Raw genomic sequence first — 16,352 nt, 5'->3', positions numbered from 1 at the left:
GAGCCTCTCATATATAGCATTTATCTAAGATACAATTCTGCATTGGTTTTATTTATTTGTTTGTTTAAATAGATACATTTTTTTGTAGAGACATGGTCACTATGTTGACTAGGCCAGTCTCAATCTCTTGGCCTCAAGCGATCCTCCTGCCTCAGCCTCCCACAACTGAGCCATCATGCTTGGCCTGCACTGGTTTTCTTTCCTTCTTTCTTTTATTTTTGAGACGGGGTTTCATTCTGTTGCCCAGCCTAGAGTGCAGTGGCATGATCATGGCTTACTGCAGCCTGGACTTCCTGAACTCAGATGGGTCTCCTGCCTCAGCCTCCAGATTAGCTGAGAATACAAGTGCATGCGACCAGGCCCGGCTATTTTTTTGTGTTTTTCTGTAGAGATGAGATTTGCCATATTGCCCAGGCTTGTCTCAAACCCCTGTACTCAAGGGATCCTCCAGGCTCGGCCTCCCAAGTTGTTAGGATTACAGGCGTAACCCGTGCCTGACCATTAGTGGCCTCTTATCAGTCTGGAGCTTTCTTTGGGTAATATTCAGATAGGTAGATTCTCTCCATGCCAAGAAACCAACATAGATGATAACAAAACCTCTCTCACTATTTCCACACAGCTGAGCATAGGCACAGAAAAGAGAAAGTTTCAGGGATAAGTTCTGAGAGCAACAGCATAGCACAGTGAGAAAAAAGCCATTCTCAGGAGAGAGACATCAAACATTCTGAAGAAACTGTGTAGCAGGTCCTGGATTTTAACAGATCTGTCCATAGCAAGCAAGAACAGGGATTGCTAGAGCCATGCGAATAGAGTTGGTCAAGACTGTACAGAAAGGAAGTTTCAGGTATTGGGGATAAGGAGACAGATCTTCTGCAATTAATAGGTCTGATAGAAGAAATACACCACCCATATGCAGACTGGTATCAAACACAGAAGAAGATCAGATTCCCAAAGGGAGGCAGAGGAAGAGGATATCACAGAGACAGTCCTTTTAAAGCCCCATATTGCTAATGGTTTCACCAATTGAGTAAGAAACAATGGTTAATGGTTGAAACATAAAGCACCACATCTATAGTTTATCATATGTAATTGTGCTTAAGTTGACTGTAGTAAACTGTGGCTCATATGACAGAATGATCTTAATTATTTTCAGTTAGTTTCTTTTGTGGTTAATCTAAAGTCCTGAGTAAAATAACTCATGGTAGCATTGCCACAAAGACATGTGGAAACTGAAAACCGTAGGCATAATTCTGGAGTGCGGGATGGGCAGCCAAAGGGAGCAGCCCCACTATAGATGACACCTAAAGAAGCTCTGTCCTTGTTTGAGCATGCGTGATCCTTCTTGCCTCATCATCTGTGGATCTAGTGTTCATGGACATTCCAAAGAAAGGCATGCCTTTTGGAGTAGGCAGCTTCTTAATGCATTACTGATGACATGCTTCAAGATTTCTGGTACAGAATCTGATGATTCTTAAATAAATTAGAATCCCAATAGTTTTGCTGGTCAGTATTCATTATATAGTCACTTAGGGCTAAGCCTTGAGGAATAAAATTCTAACTAGGAATAATAATAAAAAACAGGAATGGTATCTTTGAAATACTAGTTCCTATCCCTAGGATTGTACTGTAATGAGAATATTATCATTTATATAGTTTAATTTATAATATATATTTTTAAATTTCATGATTTTATAAGGAAAGGCAGTCTCCAAGAAAAATTAAAAGCCATCTATATGAATGTCCAAATTTTCAAGAACGATTTCATAGCCTGGTTGAAAATTGCGTGCTCTCTCCATCACCTTGCAATTTGAAGAACTGCAAAATCATGAATAATACAAAAGGATGTTAAACTTTTCAACAAATCCAGATGGGTACCAATGTCATTGAGAATTCCTGAGAATCACCTTGATTGCTGCTTCAGACCTAGGAGCCTGAACTGAATATCACTTACCAGTTGGAACCTATTGGCTGGCTTCAGTGATGACAGTTTCTAATATCACATTGGCATCGATACTGTTTATTTTTAAAATTGTACAGACATTAAGTTTATATTTTTGGCAAATAAAAAACATCCAAACTTTAAAGGTTAACATCCAGTCATTTCCCTTGCCAGCTTTCTATTTCTTCTGCCTCATCCCTTAGACTTTGGTGCAATAGAAAGAATGATGAATTGTAAACTGGAGGCCAGGTTGTTGTTTTTTTTTTTTCAGATGGAGTTTCACTCCTGTTACCCAGGCTGGAGTGCAGCGGCGCAATCTTGGCTCACTGCAACCTCTGCCTCCGGAGTTCAAGCGATTCTCTTGCCTCAGTCTTCTGAACAGCTGGTATTACAGGCGTGCGCCACCACAGCCAGCTAATTTTTTTGTATTTTTAGTAAAGATGGGGTTTCATCATGTTGGCCAGGCTAGTCTCGAATTCCAGACCTCAGGTGATTCACCTGCCTTGGCCTCCAAAGTGCTGAAATTATATGGGTGAGCCACCGTGCCCTGCCTGCAGGCCAGTTTTAACACTAACCTTTACTAGGACCTTGCAAATCTCTTCATTTTGCATTTTAGTTGTCCCTTTTGCAAAATGAGAGAGTTGAACTAGATGTTCCTTCCAGCCATGATTCTAGGGTTTCCATTGTTCCACACAGTCACTGGATGAAGAGACATTGCCATTGCAAAGACTGAGCAGCCATGAAAACTCAAGTTATGTCTTGCAAGGCTTGAGGCTGTGTATGATGTAGGCCTAAAGTCTTTATTTCCAATCTTAGGTAGCAGGGAAATGTGTCCATCTGTGGGTTTTGCTGCACATCATGCCTCCACTCCCCATCTCCCCACACCATGCCACGTCCTGGACATTCAGAGTCAGGGCTTGTTTCTCAACACACAAGACTTTCACACTTGTCTGATGCTTTCGCTCATCCTGTTCCTTTGCCAGAAGATCCCCCTGCTTCTCTACCTGGCAAACTCTCATTCATTCTTTTCATTTTGCCTTTTAATTTTATATTTTGACATAATTTCAGACTTGGAGAAAATTTGCAAAATAAGTACAAAGAGTCCTCATATACCTTTACCCAGATCCTCAAAATGTTAACATTTTTACCATAGTTCTCTCTCTCTCCCTCCAGCTCCCAGAAGTTTTTTCTGAGCCAGTTAAGCATCAGTTTCAGACATGATGCCCCTTTACTCCAGATACTTCAGTGTGCTCAACCTGAAAAGTAAAACCAAGATGTTGTCTTACATAATAATAATGTAAATGTAAAAATCGGGGAAATAACGTTAATACAGTACTGTCCTCTAACCTAGATCTGGATGTTGCCAATTGTTCTTTTAATGTGGTACGGTTCCTCAGCCTTTCTTTGCATTTCATGACACTGACACTTTTGAAGAGATAAGTCCAGTATTTACAGAGTATACCTCAATTAGTGTTTGATAGGTTCCTCATGGTTATATTCAAGTTATGCACTTTTCATGTGAATGGCACAAAAGTGATGTGCTGTTTATCTCAATGAATCACATCCCGCTTTTTTTTAAGTGAGTCATTCTTCAATCTCCTCCACTCCTACTCCCTTCCTAAGAGATGAATAACCACTGTTAACGATTGGCATTCGTCTAGTATTTTGTCTACACACTTATACACATACATATGTATACACAGGCACAATTGTACCCTTTAAAAACATAACAAAAATGAGTACACTATACACTTACTGCTCTGCAATTTACCTTTTTTCATTTTAAGTGTATGTCTTTGGGAATCTTTCCATGTCAGTACATGCAGATTCCCTTTATTCTTCTAAAAGTGGCATATATATATATATATATATATTTATTATTCCCCCCCACCACCACCCCCCGCCCAGAGACTAGGTCTGGCTATGTTTCCCAGGCTTGTCTCAAACTGCCCACCTCAAGCAAACTGCCCACCTCAGCCTCCCCAGATGTTAGGATAACAGGCGTGAGCCACTGTGCTCAGCCAAAAGTGGCAAAATACTTTTTAATAGTATAAATGTGTACTTGTTTAGGTTGTTCCCTACTAATGAATATTTCCATTTTTCTATCACAATTTCTGTACATACATTTAAGAACATACCTCATTTATAATTGTGATAGATGCTAACAAATAGCTCTCCTAACACAGTTTTCCAGTTTGTGTTCTCATCTACTGTGCATGAGATAATTGCATTTTTCTGATTGTTAGTGACGTGGAGCTCCTATTCATGGCCTTTGGGTTTCCTGTTCTGTAAATTGCCTGTTCGTGTTCTTTGCTGTGAGAATGCTGAATTGTCAGTCTTTGTCTGACTACTTATTTCTCCAGGTCTCACTCAGTTCTGTTCCTCTGCAGAGGCTTCTCCATTTCCCCTGATCAGCCACTATCACCTGCTCTGCTGTCCCATAACACTGTTCACACTGTGCCCAGGCCTTCATTTACCAACCATTCCATACAGAATGTACTCATTCCAAAAGTGTTCACTGTGAGCCTCTCTGCACTTGGCCTTGGGTGGAGAGACATGAGCCAGTCATAATAGACTCCATGCTAAAGTTCAGTTTTGAAATGCAGCTTTGAGCATAGAAAAGAGCATGAGTTTTAGGTCTAGACATAACTTGTGTTCCAGCTCCAGCACTTCCCAGCTGTTTAATTTAGAGCAAGTCACTTGATCACTACAAGTCTCCCTTTCCATACTAGTGAGGTGGGGCTAATCCCTCCCTTACAGAGTCACTTGAGGCTGGACAAGAGACAATATATCTGAAGTGGTTAACAAGGGTCCATCACACAGTAGGCTTGCAGTAAATGAATGGTAGTTGAAAGGAATTGTTAAGAGGTCAAAATCAGTTGGTTCTCAGAGGTTCTAGGAGCCACTAATAAACTGGAAAATAAAAAGGAAGAGGTAGCTCCTCTCCTTGCAATGCAAAGGATATGGATGAGTGCTCTTTCCCAGATTCTGCTACAGAATATCCTCTATCTTTTCTGCTCTCTGCAGCAGATGTCTGCTTTGTCCTGACCCCTCATCCCAATTCAGCTGCTCATTGTTGATGTATTACTGTCATTGCCCTGGGGAGAACAGGTGCTTCCCTTCTCAAATAAATTTTGGTCTCTTTAGAAGATGCTCTGTAAGAAAGACTTAAGGATACTTTTGCGTGCCACCACCCATGATTTCAAGAAGTAGGGGCTGTGCATGGTGGTTCAGGTGGAGGCGAGAAGATTGCATGAGCCCAGGATTTTGAGACCAGCCTGCTCAACATGGTGAAACCCCATTTCTACAAAATATATTTTAAAAAATTAGGCAGGTGTGATGTGGTGGTGCATGCCTGTAGTCCCAGCTACTTGGGAGGCTGATGTAGGAGGATCTCTTGAGCCCAGAGGTTGAGGCTACAGTGAGTTCTGTTTATACCACTGCACTGCAGCCTGAGCGACAGAGCAAGACCCTGTATTAAAAAAAAAGAGAGACAGAGAGTACTTGAAGTGGAAATGCTATGTGTGTGTGTATGTGGAGAGAGGCTCAGAGACCTGGATTAGAGACACAGCTTTGCCTCTGCTGGGTGACTCTTGGCAATCTTCTTATCTTCAGTTTCCCCATCACTGCATCTCATGATTTCTAAAGGTCTCCTAAATTTGAATTCACTATGTAAAGGCATGGTGTGTGAACACTACTCTCTTTAGTCAGAAATCTCCATATTCTTGGACGCCAGCAGCTCCTTTGACCTGTTTTAATGTCATGGAGAGCACACTGTGTTCCACTTATATCGTCATGACGTGGTTTTTCCACTGAACTGACAGCTGATGAATCCAAATATGGTTCTTGGGTTCTTAGAGCCTACCTTTTATTGAGTGCTAGGCTAGGCACTGTGTGAGTTTGTGAAGATACAAAGATAACACATCAGCTTCTGTCTTCATGGAGTCAGTCCACAGTCCAGCTAGGAAACAACTGTAAGATAAATACCACTGCCTTGATGGAGGTTTGTCCAAAGTGTACAGAATCCCTGAGAAGGAATGTCTGTCCTGTCCAGCTGAGGTGGACAGTTTCCCTGAAGACCACAAAGCAGAGGTCAGCTCATGAAGTGTCTTTATGGCATCCAAAGGACTCTAGTTTTTAAGACATAACCTATAAGGTTTGACTAAAACATTCTAAGCATGGCAAAGCAGTGTAAATCTTTGTTGAATGCATGTGTGACAGTGGGAAGATGGGACATAGTAATTAGGAGTACAGTCATATGTCATTAAAGACCAGGATATGTTCTGACAAATGCATCATTAGCTAGTTTCATCGCTGTATAAACATCGAGTGTATTTACACAAACCTAGATGATATAGTCAACTATACCCCTAGGCTATATGGTAAAGCATATTGCTCCTACGCTAGAAACCTGCATGTTACTGTGCTAAATAATATAGGTGATTATAACACAATGGTAAGTATTTGTGTATCTAAACACGGAAAAGGTACAATAAAAATATGATAAAATAATCTTATGGGACCTCTGTCATTATGTGCAGTTGGTTTTTGACTGGAATATCATTAAGCAGCACATGGCTATATTTCCTAAACTTGTGGTCTTCTGTAAGTGTTACTTAGCCTTTCTACATCTGTTTCCTTTTTTTCTTTTTGTGAAATAAGAATTTAAAAAATCAACTTCAAAGTGTTGGCCAGGTTCTGTGACTCACACCTGTAATCATAGCACTTTGGGAGGAAGAGGCGGGAGGACTGCTTGAGCCCAGGAGAGTAGGAGTTGGAGACCAGCCCAGGGAACATGGAAATACCCTATCTCTACAAAAAAATAAAAAATAAAAAAATTAGCAGGTCAAAGTGCGAGCTTAAAGTCCCAGCTACTTGAGGGGTTGAGATGGGGCCTCAATTGCCTGGAAGGTAGGTTACAGTGAGATGTTATAGTGCCACTGCACTCCAACCTGGGTGACTGAGCAAGAGTCTATCTCAAAAAAAAAAAAAAAAAAAAAATACAACCCACAAGGTGTTATTGAAATTTAAAATATTATATATAATAGATATACAGGAGTAATCCTGGCATTTAATAAACGCTCAATATTTTTTAAAAGGTGACATTTGTTTTACACAATACACATTACCTAAACAAGCAATCCAGTAATCTGTGAGCCGCTTCTATGCCTGTTTCCTTATCTGCAAAGTGGTTCTCCAATTTTACCTCTTCATAGTACCCTGTCCTTCTCCTTCCCAGAACTTGCCATAATGTTAATTAAATGCTCTAATTCTTTTTTTTTTTTTTTTTGAGACTCAGTCTCACTCTGTCACCAGGCAGGAGGCTGGAGTGCAGTGGCACAATCTCAGCTCACTGCAACCTCCGCCTCCCAGGTTCAAGCAATTCTCCTGCCTCAGCCTCCAGAGTAGCTGGGACTACAGGCACACGCCACCATGCCTAGCTAATTTTTATATTTTTTAGTAGAGACGGGGTTTCACCATGTTGGTCAGGATGGTTTCGATCTCTTGACCTTGTGATCCACCCGCCTTGGCCTCCCAAAGTGCTGGGATTACAGGCGTAAGCCACTACTCTTTGTGCTTTGTTTTTTTCAGATGGAGTTTTGTTCTTGTTGCCCAGGCTAGAATGCAATGGTACAATCTTGGCTCACTACAACCTCTGCCTTAGTAGAGAGGGAGTTTCTCCATGTTGGTCAGGCTGGTCTCGAACTCCTGACCTCAGGTGATCCGCCTGCCTCGGCCTCTCAAGTGCTGGATTACGGCTGTGAGCCACTGTGTGGTGGCCTAAAAATTTAAATTTTTATTTACTTTTTATAAAAAGATTTTGTGAAAAGATTTACTTTTTATCTTATTTTTTGAGACAGGATCTCAGTCTGTCACCCAGGCTGGAGTGCAGTTGCGACCACGCCTGGCTAATTTAAAAAATATTTTAGAGATCGCTTCTTGCTATATTACAGAGGCTGGTTTCAAATTCTTGGCCTTAAGAGATCCTTCCCCCTTAGGTTCCCAAAGTGCTGAGATTACAGGTGTGAGCAACCTTGGCAGCCCAGCCAGGCATTCAAACTTTATCAGGCCCAAAGCATGAGACCTCAGTCAGCACCATCCCCATGTCCATTAGCAATTGCTTAAAGGCACTTGTTCTTTTCTTCCCTGTATAAGCATCACCCTTTATCTTCGTGTTCCTAGAATTTGTGATAGAAACAACAACGTGGGCCGGGCGCAGTGGCTCATGCCTGTATTCCCAGCACTTTGGGAGGCCGATGCGGGTGGATCACGAGGTCAAGAAATCGAGACCATCCTGGTCAACATGGTGAAACCCCGTCTCTACTAAAAATACAAAAAATTAGCTGGGCATGGTGGTGCGTGCCTGTAATCCCAGCTACTCAGGAGGCTGCGGCAGGAGAATTGCCTGAACCCAGGAGGCGGAGGTTGCGGTGAGCCGAGATCGTGCCATTGCACTCCAGCCTGGGTAACAAGAGCGAAACTCTGTCTCAAATAAAAAAGAAACAACAACGTTAGCCAATGAATAGGTTGATATTTTAATGTAAATTATTGGCATACAATTTAGCAAGAGCCTGTTTTTTTCTCTTTTTGCCTTTAAAAATTCACTTGTAGCAGGGTACAGTGACCCACGCCTGTAATCCCAGTACTTTGGGAGGCAGAGGTGGAAGGATCGATCTCTTCAAGCCAAGAGTTCAAGCTGCCTGGCCAAAAAACAAAGAACTCACTTGAAACTGCTTCTAAGATCATGTATTAAGGGAAACTTGAATTGATGCTCCCAGGTTGCATTCCTGAGACTTGGCCCAAATAAATTCTCCATTTATATTAACTTTGCCTCAATTTTTCCTTTAGATTGACAGTTATTTCTAAAGTTGTACAGATGGATTTACCTTGAGTATTAAAATAAGATGTGAAAAGGACAAATGAAGCCAGAGGCTCTCATCACAGTCTCGTAGCCTTCGGAGGCTTCCAAAGGACCATCATTAACTCCAACATTTAGCAGGAGTGCAGCTCTTCAAGATTCACAAAGTGTTAAATATGTTGCCTGAATTCCAGAAAGAAGGGAGAAAGCGATCAGTGTGAACTGTGTTCAACTTAAACATAAAGGTAAAAGCGATCAGCCTAAGATCAGGAGCGCCAGGAAGAAACTTGAAGCCATGCTCTCTCAAGGAGGCGTTTCCTGCTCCAGGGTCACCCTGGTCGGCGGGCCAAGCAGCCAGCCGCGCCGACCCTCAACGCGATCAGCTCAGCTCCCGCGCCACGTGGCACTGGGAAGGTGTCTTCCGAGCGTCAGGGAGAAGGAGGCGTAGCCCGGCCTCAATTCCGCCCGGGTCCTCATGGAAATTGTAGTTTTCCTCGCAGGCGTAGAGGGCAGGAACTCCCCGGCTTTTGCCAGGCAAATTGCATCTCTTTCGTACGAAATTACACACGGAGCCTATGTAGCTTCAAGAGAAAATGGGAAGGGGAAGGGGCAAAGCCAGGAAGGCAAACCTAAAGATTATGGGGTGGGGGGGGCGGTGCAGAGAAAGCCAGTACGCATGCGCACACCGCCGCGGCAGGTAGGCGGGGACGGAAAGGCGGTACCGAGAGTGTGTGTTGTGGCCGGAAGTGCCTTCCTTCCTCCTGGGTCTGCGCGGTTGCGGCCTCCTTACCTCATTTGTCCTCGCCCCTCCCCGTCCCTCTACGCGGGACGCTTCCCTGTTGGTGCTTCCTGTTTGCAGCCGCTGCAGTGAGTTTGTGAGTGACGGACCCCGCCCGATACCCCTGCCTACCCTCCATTTCGTCTGCTGGGCTGTGGAACTAGCGCGTGCCCCCTCGCAGGCCTCAGCGTCTCCCGTCCGCCCCTCATTCGTGGCGGGGTGCAGCTCATGGCCCCTCTGCGCGCCGCCCCACGCAGCCGGGCTACGGGTCTCGGGGGATCGCCGTCTCCCTGGCCCTCCAAGATCTAAGGCCGTGGTTCAGGAGCTGCTGGGCGTCCAGGGTCTCGGTGGGGGTGGCGTATCTGCCCTTTTTACATCCCGGCATGGTCCCCCTGTCTTGTAGGGAGGCCAGTCAGTGAAGCGCGGAGGTCCCGGCGCGCCGAGAGGGAGTCCAGTCTTTGAGGACCGACTAGTCCTGGGCCACCTCTCGCCTCTGCTGTCAGAAGCAGCAGCTGCATCCGTGGAATCCAGTATTTCGGGAGCTGTGCCCCTTTCCTCATGCAAAACAAGGAGACTTGGACTGTGTTTATTAAGGCGCTCCTTATCCCTCCCATTCTGTGAGCGGACAGTTGCCTGCAACTTTTGGGAAGCGGCCGGTGCTGTGGAAAAGCTGTGGCTGGGAGTCAGGAGGCCTGGGTTCTAGCCGTGGCTCCAGCACTGACTCGCTGGCGACTCCAGAAAACTCTAATTGAGGCTGAATTTACGATTATTTCAAATTACACGGTTGCCCATTAGGGCCTTTTTAGCTCAGTGAATAAGATTCTCTGAGCCCGTTTCTCCAAGTATAAAACGAGAGCGTTCAATTTGATGACTTTTCAGGTCCCCTCAAAAGCTCTTGACTTTGTGGGGGCTTATTTTTCTTTATTTTAAATTTTTTTCCCTAGGACTGTTAGAGAAATGACTTTGTGTTTTGAATGCTTAGGCAATCACATACAAAGACTTTTAAATGGGCCGGGCGCGGTGGCTCACTCCTGTAATCCAAGCACTTTGGAGGCCAAGGTGGGCGGATCACCTGAGGTCGGGAGTTCAAGACCAGCCTGACCAACATGGTGAAACCCCATGTTTAAAAAAAAAAAAAGACTTTTAAATGGATTGTGTGTATATTTAGGAAAGTATTATGCTTTGGAGACAGTTTAGCATTGCTACTTTCTTTTTTTTTTAATAATTTTTTTTTTTTTTTTAAATAAAGACGGGGTTTCACCATGTTGGTCGGGCTGGTCTTGAACTCCTGACCTCAGGTGATCCGCCCGCCTTGGCCTCCAAAGTGCTTGGATTACAGGCGTGAGCCACCACGCCCGGCCAGCATTGCTACTTTCAAGAGCATCTGAGAATGAGGAATAAACTCAGGAAGGATTGCAACTGAGGATGATATTAATATGATAGTTACCGGGTAAGAGACTGAATGGCCAAAAGAAAAGGGCTGAGGGAAAGATGAAGGAAATGTTTCCAGATAGGATTAGTTCTCCTAAAAATCATGTATATATCCCAAGAACAGCTGGGGCTTATGTGACTAAATTTAGCTTAATTTTTTCCCACCGAAATACTGTGCTCTGTCTTTTGTGACCTTTGTTTTACACATTTGGATTTTCCACCCCGGTCAGATTTGATTCAGAGTGGCCGTCGCATTTGAAAAATGGGCAGACATTTCAACCCCTTAGTCAATTGTGTTTCACCTGTCACTGTCAGGGCAGCTCACTAAGAGTAAGAAAGAAATTTTACGTCGAAAGTAAAGTGTGTATTCCTCACATTCCAATGCAATTTGGACTGAAAATGAGGCTGTGGATTTAAATTGGCCTGAGATGGATGCCTGTGTCATCAAGAAGGAACATCTAGGGAAGCTAAAGGTGTTTGGAAGTAAATAAGAGCAAAAGGTCAGAATGACAAGTAGGTGGACTGAGAGAGCAGGATTAATGAAAGATTGTATTAAGTGGGGCTCGCGCAGTGGCTCACGCCTGTAATCCAGCACTTTGGGAGGGCAAGGCGTGTGGATCACCTGAGGTCAGGAGTTCGAGACCAGCCTGATGAACATGGAGAAACTCCGTCTCTACTAAAAATACAAAGTTAGCCGGGCGTGATGGCGCATGCCCGTAATCCCAGCTACCCGGAAGGCTGAGGCCGGAGAATGGCTTGAACCCAGGAGACGGAGGTTGCGGTGAGGCGAGATCACTCCATTGCACTCCAGCCTGGGCAACAAGAGCTAAAACTCTGTCTCAAAAAAAACAAACAACAACAAAAAAGAATGTATTATATAAATTCTGAAAGCTTAAGTAAACCTTAAATTGTCTAGTTCAAAACAATTCAGTGAATGAATACTGCTCCCTCTTTTGAATGAGAATAACCTTTGCAGTTATTCTATAGCTGTTTTATATTTGTTGGGCTATTTTAATGCTTAGATAAGTTTCATCTACATGATATTTTATGATCTTATATAGGAAACATCTTTTCTAGTCATGGGATTGATAAAGTCTTTGAGTACCAACTTGGGAGATTCTTGGATTATAAATTGACAGAAGTGTGTTTTCCTTTCAACTAAAAAGTGTCATTCATGGTTTTTAAACTCTGCTGGGAGGTAAAATGGATATTTGTGAGGTAAACTTTCGTGTTAGAACTAATGCAAATATTGCAGTGAAGGTTTTTTTTTTAATTTTAAATTATTTGAAAATTTTATTTAAAAATTTTAATGAACAGTTGGCTGAGAATCACAGCAATGTGATTCATTTCTTTCTATGTCCTTATCCAGCTGCATAACCTTGGATAGGCCTCCTGTCTCTTTGTACTTCGGTTTCCTGATGTGTAGATTGAGGAGTCTGTGTGAGATAATCTGTTTTTGTTATCTAGTTAGTATACTTGGGAATCATGTACAGGGATCAGAAAGCTGAGAAAACCTTCTGAGTCAAGGATGTGTGTGTGTGTATGTAAAAAACATATATATTGTCCTCTGAGAATACACTTTTTTAAAGTAAATTCATTTGAATGTAATTAAAGCAGTAGCATAAACCAAAACAGCCTCAGGCAGACCTTAACCCTGGCATACATAAGCTACCTAAATAAGAGCACGTTACGCCAAGCACAATTTTCAAGTACAGACGGTACAAAAATCCTCTTAAAGGCCATAGGGGCTAAATTGTTAAATTCATTTTTCTGCATTTCAGGGAAAGAGATAAATCCTGAGACCCAAGGAAGTCAGTTTTTATTATGGTTCTGTAGTTTATTTTTGGCATACATTCACAGGTGTGCCTATGGCTCTATTCTTAATCCTTTTCCTTTGGGATGGCTCCAAGAGTGGTGCAAATTTGTAACTCTGTAATTTAGCTCTTTAATTTTTTCTGCGCTGCACTGGAATTGTGTTTTATCTTAAGTCCACACTGGATCCTCAGGATGGATCCAGCAAGGATTTTGAAAGAAGCATAATTCCTTTGACTTCTTTTAGAATTAATTTACCTATTAAATAAAAAGGAAAGGATTCATCTTTTATTTGAATTCCTCTGAGGCTAACATTTCAATATAAACTGATAAATGCTGTGAGCATGATTCAGACAGCCACATTCAATTTATGTGACAGTAACAGCATAGGAAGGACAGTGCAACAAGGGCACGGGTACAGGATACCTCTGAGAAGAAAAGCATTACAGGTTGGTTTATTTATTCTGCAACACGAACAACTACAGTAGGAATGTAGTATGTTTTTGGCTCTTGTCCATTTGTTTCTTGGAATTAAGCTGGTTCTATTACCAGAACTACCATCACCGTACCCTGACATTTTGGGCAGAAATTTGGGAGACTAAGAAAACGACTATTTTAATGTGTATAGCTAGAAGTTGAAAAAAGAATACATTGGCATCGTTAATGCTCTCTGGACTGTCCCTGATTTTTGGACACACACTTATTTTTCCAGAGCTCTCATTTTAATCAGTAGTCCATCAGTACCTAATGGAAACATTTCCTATGTAGAGTTTTGCTTGATATGAGAATTTCTAAGACTTTAGAGTAGTTAAAAGACAACAGAGAAATTCATCCCATCATAATTTCTGTATTTTAAGCACATACTAGATTTGTCAGGGCTGACGAACAAATGCCTGGTGTTATAATTCATCTATGAATTCAACAAATACTTAGAGATGGCCCCCAAAATACCAGTTATTCCACTTGGCTTTGGCGATTCATTGTTTAGCAGAGTGCATATAGTTCCTGCCTTCTTGGGATTTGTGATCTGTGCTTCTGGGATAGTTACATTGAATAAGTAATTAGAAATGTGATGAGTGTTTTGAAAGGTAGAGTGCTATGGAATCCTATAAAAGGGGCACTTAATTTAGTCTGGTGGGAAATGATTTTGAGTTTATAAAATGAAGGCTGAGAAGGATTTAATATGCTCACAGTACAAAGAAAAGTGTTTCACTTTATGTATTTATTCCCAAAGTTGAGGCTTTCTCTCAATTTTAGTTAGGTCTTTATTAAGTTTGTATTTTGTACACATTTTTATAACTAGCACAGATGTAAACAGCTTTATCAGTTTGTGTTTTTTTAATTTTGGAATTGGGGTCTTGCTCTGTCACCTCGGCTGGAGTGCAGTGGTGATCATAGCTCACTGTCACTTTGAACACTTGGGCTCAAGCTATTCTCCCTCAGCCTCCCAAGGTGTAAGGTACACGAGAGTACTCCATCCACCTCTGACATTGGCCCTGTGCTCTCATTCAGCCAATTCTGTTAGTACTACCTCTTACCAAAATATTTGCTTACCCACGAGTTAGATAACAAGCATGGGGAATGCCTGGCACACAGAATGTATGGAATTAGTATTAGGATTTCAGTAATGCCACAGTCAGAAAGCCAGGAAAATATGAAAAGCTGTACATATAGGGTAGATTAGGAGAGAATTTTGAGAGCTACATCATCAGGAATTGAAATTTTGCTGTTAGCTTTGTCTCTATGACATGTGGTCATCTAGTCTTAATGCTTATTCCTTCAAAAATGCATTCTTTTCATTTTCCTCCCTTTATACCAAATGCTCATTCTCTTGCACTAGTTTCTGAAATGGTCTTCTGTTATATCTTCCCTATATGCTGTTTTTAAAACTGATATTGAAATGCTCTTTTACTCATCGTACCTTATTGCTCCAGAATTTTTAAGAGCATCCTGCTTCCCCAGGAAACAATGACATTGAATGTAGATCATGCTTGGAGCCCCTGGGATTGGCAAATGTTTTTATAAGAAGCCAGATAGAAAATATTTTGGGCTTCCAAGCCATGTGATATCTTAACTACTCAACTCGGCCCTTGTGGGAAAGCAGCCTTAGATAATACATATAGAAAAGGGGGTGGCTATTATCAATAAAACCATATTTAACAAAAACAGGTGGCTGGCTCAGCCTGTAGTTTGCTAACCCTGAGAACTTGGCAGCAAAAAGAAGAGATAAAACAGTAGTTAGAACATAGAGCAGAATCAAAGTTTTTTCCATATAGGTGAGATCTGATAATGTGTTTAGACAGAAAGGAAGAAACTTGTGAAGAAGGTGAGACTAAACCTGTTGATATGTTTGGTTGGGGGCCAGGTAGAGATAGGATCAGGTGTTATGTGTTGATGATTTATTCCTAAAAAGGAAGAGAGACACCATTAATTGCTAAATCATCAAATACTTATAGAGGTAGAGGAGAAAGAAGGAATTCAGATGCATTGAGGCAGTTGAGAGTACCTGTGAGGATGTGTTTGATTTCCTTGGGAAAATGAAAGCAGAAGTAGGAGAGGGCAGAGGATAATTGGAAGCTTAGAATGTGGAAAGGATGTTTAAGTGCTGTGGGGAGTCCTTTCAGGCAGTGGTTACCAGTATTTTGAAGATGACAATTTGTTTAACTTTGAAACAATTTGTGGACCACCCCATGATTGTAGTTATGTTTTTAGTATTCACCAATGGATAATATGCATATTAGAAAAAGCTACTACTCAGTTCTCTCTTAAATAACTTTGTATTTTATTAACCACAACATTGACTGCACATTTGAAAAATGTTAATACATGTATGTGAGAGATAGTCTTTATGTAATGCATTGCCCTGGGTACCCACTGAGATAACTAATTTTGCAGCTTCCCAGGAGGCTGAAAGCTCCTAAGTTAGAAATCATTGCACTCTAATGAATCCACAATAAGAGAATAAACGATTGCTTAGAAGTAGTATTCTGTCAAAATTAAAATGAACTTGTAATGAACTCACTTTGAAGGATTCCGTAACCTTTTATCCAGTAGTACTTGGCAGCTTTGAGCAAGATGACAGAAACAAAGTGATCTAGGGTTAGGCATAACATTATATTGAAGGCCAGAATAAACATTTAACTTATTCTGTCTCTAAATTACCTTTTCCTGAGATCACACCCAGTTTCATTAATTACTTCTGTATTTATGGTGATCAAATTGGTATCTCCTTTTCTTAACCATTTTGTTGATTTCATGTTCCCTATTTATACCTTACTGAATATTTCCATTTGGGTATCTTACTATTTCACATTTAACATACTGAAAAGAAAGCTTATTATCTTTCCTTTGAAATGAACTCTGCTGATTTCTGCTTGGAGTAGAGAATCTACAGAGATGCCGAAGTTGATGGGGGAATGTGGATAGGTTGGGAAAAACATGAATTAGGTGTCAGATTCATTGAAGAACTGTCATGACTGATAGATGATGGTGAGGAGAAAGTAGAGAGAACCTATTGTTTGCTCCACCATTTG

General features: G+C 41.7%; 1 protein-coding gene and 1 long non-coding RNA gene across 2 annotated transcripts in view; one reads left to right on the top strand and one right to left on the bottom strand.

Annotated features, from left to right (window-relative positions):
* Window positions 1-1,604: 1,604 nt before the first annotated feature.
* On the bottom strand, window positions 1,605-9,437 carry LOC135274870 (uncharacterized). The gene is made up of 3 exons (XR_010342592.1): window positions 8,827-9,437; window positions 2,515-3,195; window positions 1,605-1,815 (listed from the first exon to the last, which is right to left on the bottom strand). It is a non-coding gene; the product is annotated as an uncharacterized LOC135274870 (long non-coding RNA).
* Window positions 9,438-10,777: 1,340 nt separating this feature from the next.
* Window positions 10,778-16,352, top strand: part of ZCCHC7 (zinc finger CCHC-type containing 7) — a 268,540-nt gene continuing 262,965 nt past the window's right edge. The window contains exon 1 of the mRNA XM_064379940.1: window positions 10,778-11,026. The gene's annotated coding sequence lies outside the window, so the exon portion shown is untranslated. The remainder of the gene's footprint in view (window positions 11,027-16,352) is intronic.

This window comes from Aotus nancymaae, unplaced genomic scaffold, assembly GCF_030222135.1.
Source record: "Aotus nancymaae isolate 86718 unplaced genomic scaffold, 86718_ANA_hifiasm-v0.15.2.pri h1tg000003l, whole genome shotgun sequence".
Taxonomy (NCBI): domain Eukaryota; kingdom Metazoa; phylum Chordata; class Mammalia; order Primates; family Aotidae; genus Aotus; species Aotus nancymaae.
The sequence above is the reverse complement of the archived record's forward strand: the minus strand, read 5'-3'. Positions and strand labels throughout refer to the sequence as shown.